The following is an 8,356-nucleotide window of genomic DNA, read 5'->3' as shown; positions in this document are numbered from 1 at the left end:
ACGTCACTTGTCCCACACTTTTACTCAACTCCAGTAAGTAGTACCAGCAATCATCCAGATGCCCAGTAAATTGCAAATGTCAACCTTTGTGTTATCCTTGCCTCTTGACCCAGCCCATCAGGAAAACTGTCATCACTGGAATGTATCCACTTCTTTTTCTCTCCACTGCCATCATCTTAGTCTGAGCTAGCAACATCATCTCTTCCCTGCGTTCATTCCCACATAGGTCACAGTGATCTGTTTGGCACAGTTGTTCAAATGATATCCCTTCTCTGCTTAAAGTCCTTTATTTTCTATGAATTTTGGCTAGAATCAAAATCTTGACCAGAGCATGCCAGGGTTAGCCCTCACCCCCCATCCAAAGTCATCAGTATATTCACGGCCCTTCTTTAGGTTCTACGTTTGCCAGCCTCAGGAGGTTTTACACTAGCTATGTTCCTAGTATCCAGAAGGACCTCTCTCAGAACCTCAAATAGCTAAGTCCTCTTTTTTATTATTTATAATTTAGGATATAGCCACAAATATCACTTCCTCAGAAAATTACCACTTCATTGTTTAATTTTCCCCATAACTGGACATCTTAGTTTCATTTCTTGTTGCTGTGATAAAAATATTCTGACAAAAGCAACTTACGGGAGAAAGGGTTTATTTTAGCTCCTTTTTCAACATACTGTCCATTCACAGTCAATAGCAGAGAGGAGCAAATCGATGCATGTGCACTAAATATTCGTCCCTTTTGTTTTTATTCATTCCAGGGTAAAACCCGTGAAATGATACTGCCCATGTTCAGAGTGGATCTTCCTATATCAATTAACTCAATTAAGAAAATCCCTCATAAGCATAGGCACAGCCCAATCTAATCTAGACAATTGCTCATTGAGACTACCTTCCCAGGTGATTCAATCGCATGCCAAGTCCACAATAATCATCACACTATTTTGCTTCATTTATTCTTTATTTTTTGGTTTCTTAAGGCAATCTGATATATTATAGGCTGGCCTCAAACTCACTTTGTAGGAACTGGAGGGATGAATCGTTGCTTAAGATCACTGTGGCTGCTCTTCTAGAGGACCCAGATTCAATTCTCAACACTCACAAGGCAGTGCACAAACAACTGCACTCTAGTTCCAACGGATCTGGCGCCCTCTTCTGGCTTCTAAGGGAACCAAGAATGTAAATAATACATAGGCAGGCATTCAAAACACCCACATATGTAAAATGAATGAATGAATAATCTTTTTTAAACTCATTATGGAGCTGAATATGGGTTAGAACTTCTTATCATTCTGCCTCTATTTCCCAAGTTCTGAGATTATGACTACTATGCTCTGGTTAAAACATCTCTTTTTTTCAAAGCATGTAGGCTGTGTGAAAAGATATTACTCATTTATTGGATCAATGGAAGCTCTGTGAGATGGAGAGTCTTATCTGTCCTATTTATTGTCATGTACATGGCTTGGATGCTTTACAGAATTAAAGAACTGATAAAATTGCTTTTCTTTCTCTTTTTCTTCTACTTCTTCTCCTTCTTCTCCTCCTCTTTCCCCTCCTCCTTCTTGCTTTTGTTGAGACATGTTGTCATGATGTCACTAACAGGTACTCACTTGGCTGTCCTGGAACTTACTATGTTGACCACGCTGACCTCAAACTCATAGACATCTGTCTTCGCCTCCCAAGTGCTGAGATTAGATGTGCACCATCACACCTCTTGGATTATTTATCTTTAAAATTGTGATAAAAATGTGTATAGCCTAAAAATTACCACTTTCTTCATGTCTAGGTTGACAGCTAAGTACATCCACATTGCTCTGCAACTATTACCACCATCCACTTCCAGATCTGTTTTTATCTTGAAAATTCAATCTCTTTACCCATTAAACACTAATTCCCAGTTGCTTCCTACATCCAGCCTCAAGAACAGAGCAGCTTCTGGTTCTTCAGCCTCTCCAGCCATTGTTGGACTATCCCGTCCCTATCATGTAAGCCAGCCTAATAGATCCCCTTTTAATATATATACATTCTATTGGCTTTGTTCCTCTAAAGAGCCCTAACACACATACTAGTGGAATTTATGGTATTTTTCCTTTGCATCTGGTTCATTTCGCTTAGCATAATGTCCTCAAGGTCCATCGATATTGTAGCATTTGTCAGACTTTCTGTCTTTTTGAGGCTGAAAAATATCCCTTTGTATGTACACACCACATTTTGTTTACTCACTCACTAGTTGATGGCCATTTGGGTTGTTTCTATATTTGTTTTTTTTAATAAAGCTGCTACATAAATAGTTATACAAATATTTGTTCAAGGCTGTTTTCAGTTCTTTGGGGTATTTATTCCAGAAATGGAATCATTACATAGTGTGGTAAATCCGTGTTTAATTTTTTTTAAACCATTTACCTTCCTAACAGTAGCATACACAAGAGTTCTGGTTTTTGCATGGCCTGGCCAACATTTGTTATTTTCTTATTACTTCTCCACAGTAACTTCTATAATGAGTACAAAGTGGTATCTCGTTGTGATTTTGATTTGCATTTCCCCAGTAATTAGTGATATAGAGGATCTTTTTATGTGCCCCTTGGCCATCTGATGCCTTCTTTGGAAAAGTGTCCATTCAATCCTTTGACCACTTTTAATTGTGTTGTTTACTTGCTTGTTGAATTGAAGTCATTTATAAATTCAGAAAGTTAATCCCTTATCAGAGATATTAATTGCAAGAATTTTCCCATTTTATAGATTGTCTTTCCACTCTGTTAATCATGTCCTCTGATGCCAAAAATTGTTTTGTTGCTGTTGTTGTTGTTTTTAACTTTGATAAAGCTATAATCGCATTTAAAGGGATGGGTTTGAGCTCAGCATGAAGCTTGGGGTCAGGAAGGTTAATGTTCAGAGGAGCGCTACACACCAGCAGGCCTGCAAGGTCCCTTTAGCTTTTCCAAGAACTTGCTAGTGTGCTAAGCCTGACAATCCATTACTTCATTTCATTCTTCTCGTAATTCTCTTGCACCATAAGTATTAATCATCTTCACTTTTACATACGGAATCACGACACAGAGAGGTTATACAACTTGTGTAAAGTCACAAAGCTATCAAGTGGAAGAGTCTGGAGGTTTGAACTTGGCCGTATGGTTTCAGAGTCCATGGTCTCATCTACTGCCTTGTATTGCCTCTCACTTGACACGAAGGCAATCTGGACAAGGTGAAGGCATATTGTGATCATTAAGTGTATGATGAGAAAATAAAGCAGAGCGGTATGCCTGATGAGTGGGAGGCAGGAAGCCAAATGGTGCCTATTGGATATGGATTTATTCTACAAACACACTTTTATTTCTTGGGTCAGAGCACAGTGGTAGTACAATTTATGGTCCCCCCCCCCCAACAACTAGTGGCTGCAGATACATCACTTAACCTCTCTTGGCCTAAAATCCTCCTGAAAAAACAAGAAAGGAAATAATGTCTGCCCGATGATCTTCACGGGGATGCAGACCTAAAGGAGACAGTAGGTAGAGTACCCCCATCTTTTGATTAAAGAGATTTTCCAGGACAGAATGAAGGAGTGTGTCTGAATAACTTCATATGCCATGGGGACCTGTGAGTAAATAGTGATAATCCCCTCAACAACACAGAGGGGTAGGAATGAATATATTTCTATGATTTTCCTTTGAGACCTGGGAACTGAATTTCTGATAATTTTATAATAATCATTTTTGGGTCAGCTTATAGCCACTCAGGTTAAAGAGATCCTGTTACTTGAAGAGCAATCACGATTTTTTTTCATACACTATAGAAAGCTTATTCATACACATTTTGACATGAACTTCAATCTCAGGGAATAAGAAGTGAAAATGATGGCCATGTAGCTCAGTAGAAGATGCTGAACCCCTTGGAGGGAAAGCTTGGTCATATGAAAGACAAACTTCTCCAACTTCCCAGATTGCTCTTGGCTGCCTCTGGGGTGATTAATTTCAGAGAAACTGAAGAGGGTCCAAGGAAGAACCATCAAAATGATTAATAAAAGGAAAACAGTACTGAATGGTGCTAGAAGCATCCAGTGAAGGACAAGAAATATATATATATAATGGAGAGAGGCAAACTACGAAAGCTGAAAACAAAGCATCTCCCAGAGACTATAGATCTATAGGGAGCTAGCAGAAGTTAGGACAGGAAACCAGAACCCAGCTACCTCCATAATCTGAATGTTTATGAATAAGCCCAAGGTACTTGGAGAAAGCAAACAAATTCTAAAGCTTATTCTATGCCCACAGAGGCAAGGCAGGGCTATGCCCACAAAAGGATGCATTTCTGCCCAAGCCAAGAACACAATGCTGCGACAAAGTCCTCACTCTCTGCTATGTGCCAACTGTCTGGTGCACTGAGAAGTGCTGAGTATTCCCAGGAGGAAGGGAGCTCCCCAGGTGTGCAAGGTCCGGCATGCTGAATCTAATGGCTTGCCCACCTTACCTGGGCAAGTGAGCTGGCTCAGCAAGCAAAAGCAGAAACCCGAGGAACTGAGTTCAATTCCTGGAACCCACTGCGGAAGGACAGAACTTGCTCTTTAAAAGTATCCTCTGATCTCCACACCATGACACATGTGCACCTGCTCCCTTTCTCCCTCTTCCTCTTCTCCTCCCTTCCCTCCCCCTCCCTCTCCCTCTTCCTCTCCTCCTCCCCCTCTCTCAAATAAAGTAATTAAAAATTCCATGACCTATATAAAAAATTGAAAAAAAACAATTTTATTTACAGTCTTGTCTAATTCTAGTGAGAGGGACATTGTGAATCTGTCTCCTCCATGTCCACAGTTGTGTTACAGCTAATATAAAAAACAAAACAAAGTAAAAGTAAAAAAAAATGCCTCTAGAGACTTAGTTGTGGGTCCAAATGACTCAAACTTAGAGATAATTTTTTTTTCTGGCATCAGGGGTCTTGGGAGAGAGGAAGCATTTATACCTCCAGCATGAGATTTTCTCCATGCACTCTAATTCTTAGGGGCCCTTAACAATGGGACTGGCTGGAGCATGGGATCCTAGGCCCACGGAAACAACAAAACAAAAAAGGCAAGAGTCAGGGTACAAACAAGGAAAAATGAAGAGTCCCATCCATCCTATAGGAGTAAGTAGCTCTCGGAAGGTGGCACCAAGAGGTGACTACTACAGCAAAGCATTCGAGTTTTATGCCACAGGTTGATGGGAGGCAGGAACTAAAGGCTTTTGAACCAAAGTGTGGTGCTACCAGTCACGCTTTGGCAAGATCTGTCTGTGTAAGAATGGTGGATTGGCAGTGGAGGTCAAGAGACCAGCCCTTAAGCATTATCTTGTAACTGTAGCAACCCAAAATGTGCTGAAGCACTGATTAGGGTTGGGCTTTCACTGACAAAGCCAGCTGGGGCCCAGATATCTCTGGGAGGAAGGCATCCTCTGAGTTCCAGAAAGTGCGATCACAAGCTCGGTTCTCTGAGGCCTACCTAGCCCATGGAGCTGGTCATCATTCGAAGCACATCTCGGCCAGCTTAGGCCCACACCAAGGACAGATTTCTGGGCAGATGATATCTCTGTTATAAATAGAGAATTTGACTCCAGGTGGGAAATTCAATTTGTGGGAGCAGATGAAATCTTCTGAAACCAAGATCTGATTTCCTGAGCAAATGTCCTTTGGTCTTAATGAACAAGAGAAGGAGATAAGAAGAAAAAGAAACTATAATTAGGTCTTCCCCCTAAATAGGATCCTTCTTGGACTACCAGAACCCTGACTGCAGAGCCTTAATGAAGGCTTCTCATTTTTAAGCCATGGCTTTTGAGGCAGGGATATGTCATTAAATGCCTATGCATTGCTTCAGAATGGTTGCAAGGTGCTTTTCAGCTCCTGGTATTCAATAACTTTCCCCATCTCCCACCTGCTATCTTCTCTCCCTCCTTCTCTCACACCAGTCCTGCCATGAGCCTGGCCAGGTTTATGTAGGTTGAAAAGATGAGAACTCACAGGCAGAAAGGTTAGTCAGCTGACCTCAGCTCAAACACAGCAAGTTCCTGCCAGCCTGGTGCTGAGGATGGTCTTGCCAAGCCTTTCTGGAGGTTATTGCTCTAGTTCCCCAAGACGTATAATCCAAACCTGACTCTCCCCTCTCATGTGAATTTTTGTTTCTTTCCTCTTTGGGAAACAGCAGCCAGTCACAGGAACAGAAATGGGGCCTAGAAAAGGCAGAGAAAGGAAAGAAATAGTGACAGGGAGCCTCAGCAGGACTAGGTGCCCCCCTAAACTCTTCAGATTCTCGCCTTCCTCCTACTAATCGTGCCTTTGAAGAAAGATCTGGAGAGATTACTTTTGGATAAGATGCATCTTTTAGAAGGTTAACAGGCTGACCCACTAGCACTGCCCAGTACATTAGCAAGAATTCATTTATTAGATCCATAGGGATCTCAGGGGCTTTGGGGGAAGGTGCATTTTAACATTCTTCTTCATGATCTTTTGAAGACCATCTGTCTCTCTACGGTGTTTTCCTTAAGAAAAAAAATACCCGAGGTGTCTCTGTACCCCTGTGAAAACTGTCAGGTAGATGTTATACTTTTTTTCATGTCCCTGTACACACACACACACACACACACACACACACACACACACACACACACACACACACACACTGGGGGAACCATAGATACAGAGAAGTTAAACAGAGCATCTATTAAGACCCAGGATGGAAAGCCTATAGGAGGCACCCAGTCTCTCTGCTCCCCAGCCTGCATACCCCTCCCATGCACCCAGTGTCTCCCTCCACATTCTCCCAAGGAAAGTGGGAAGAACATAGCTCCTAGCAGCACTGGCACCAACCACTTCTGAACTCTCTCCTCCTGGGAAAGATCTGGACCAGTAGCAATTGCAGCAAGCACTTGGCATCTGACAGGCTCCGTCAGCATCCATTTAAATTGGTATTTTTCTTCCTAACTCCAGGAGGGCAAACATGCCTACAATGCCAGCAGGGGGAAGAGAATGAAGGCATACAGGGAAGGGTGGGAAATTCCTTAGATTCTGTCAATCTAGTTTCCTCTCGAAGACCTTCCTAGCCCCTGGCTTCTCTGTGAGGCTCCCTTTGCCTGAGAGAGGGAGATGAGAAAGAAGCAGCATCTCAGTAGCTCGCTCTAGACAGAAACAAAAAAAAAATGGAAAGGGGGAAGAGATGGAGGAGGATGGGGGGGAGACAAAGAGAGGAAGGAAGGGAGGGAGGGAGGGAGGATGGGAAAATGGGAAGGTTTCAGACTAGTCTCCACTAGGTTCTCCTGGTCCTGGCTCTGTGCCCTCCCTCCATCACAGCATTTCTCTCCTCAGGCCTGCTTTGGCTATTGCACGGAAGCAGGTGCTTCCCAGGCACAGTGGCACAAAATAGAGTTTGGAGTTTTATTAGTGGGGCTCAGGAATCAGCCTTTCTTTTTACAGCTAGGGACGTGATTCTGATGTAGTTGGGGCAGGCCCCATAGCTGGGGAAGCACTCCACCAGAACCCCTCCACCCTACTGAAGGCCAGCAAAGTATCCCTGGTCAGTGTCTCATTCCGTCACAGCCGTGCCCTCTGAGAGGTGACAGGCAATCTGATAGATTTATTCAGGCAAGTGCATTAATGGGCGCTAATGACTTAATGTGCTGTCCATTTCAGATAACATGTGCAATTTACCAGGACCTTCTGGAGCCTGGGCCTTAACCCAAAAGAGAATTTCCAGCTCACGCGGCTGGAGGGTAGGTGAATTTGAGTAAGGGGGAAGCTGGTGTCACACTAAGGATCTGGCTGCACATATCCTCTGGAATCTATGGCTAGAGCCATCTCTGCTGAAAATCCTATGGAGGAAACGAAGCCTGACAAGAAGACAGGCTTTCCAGCCACAGCACATATGCCTACAGTGCAAACTCTCGCGTTCTTTTTTTTTTTTTTCCTGCTTACTAATGTCTTCCACAGAGATGGCAAGGCAAGAGGCAAGTGGATTCCAGGATGACACACGCACTCAGCACTTCTCAGATTCAAGTCTCCATACCTCTTAGGAGCTATTCAAATCCACAAGGCCCCCTGACCCTGCACATGCTGTGTATCTCCCTGGAGCTCGAAGTCCCAGGCCGGTTTTGCAGATATGCAGTACTTCCATGGTAGCCCGAACTCTACTACAGTAGAGCAAAATGTCAAATCTCACTTGTGTTCAAAACAAAATGTGAGACTTCAAAGAAAGCTTATACTTTTGGCACTTGGGATTTGGGCATGGTTTCATTTGAATGGTTTTGTGCTTGATCAGTTGAAAGATTAAGAGGCACTATCAATTACTTTCTGTGTGTTTAACCTGACAATGGGCTTGTTCATCAAGCTGGAGCAAGGGAGATCCACACTT

The sequence above is a fragment of the Acomys minous genome (assembly GCF_964271855.1).
Source record: "Acomys minous genome assembly, chromosome: 7".
NCBI lineage: Eukaryota > Metazoa > Chordata > Mammalia > Rodentia > Muridae > Acomys > Acomys minous.
The sequence above is the reverse complement of the archived record's forward strand: the minus strand, read 5'-3'. Positions refer to the sequence as shown.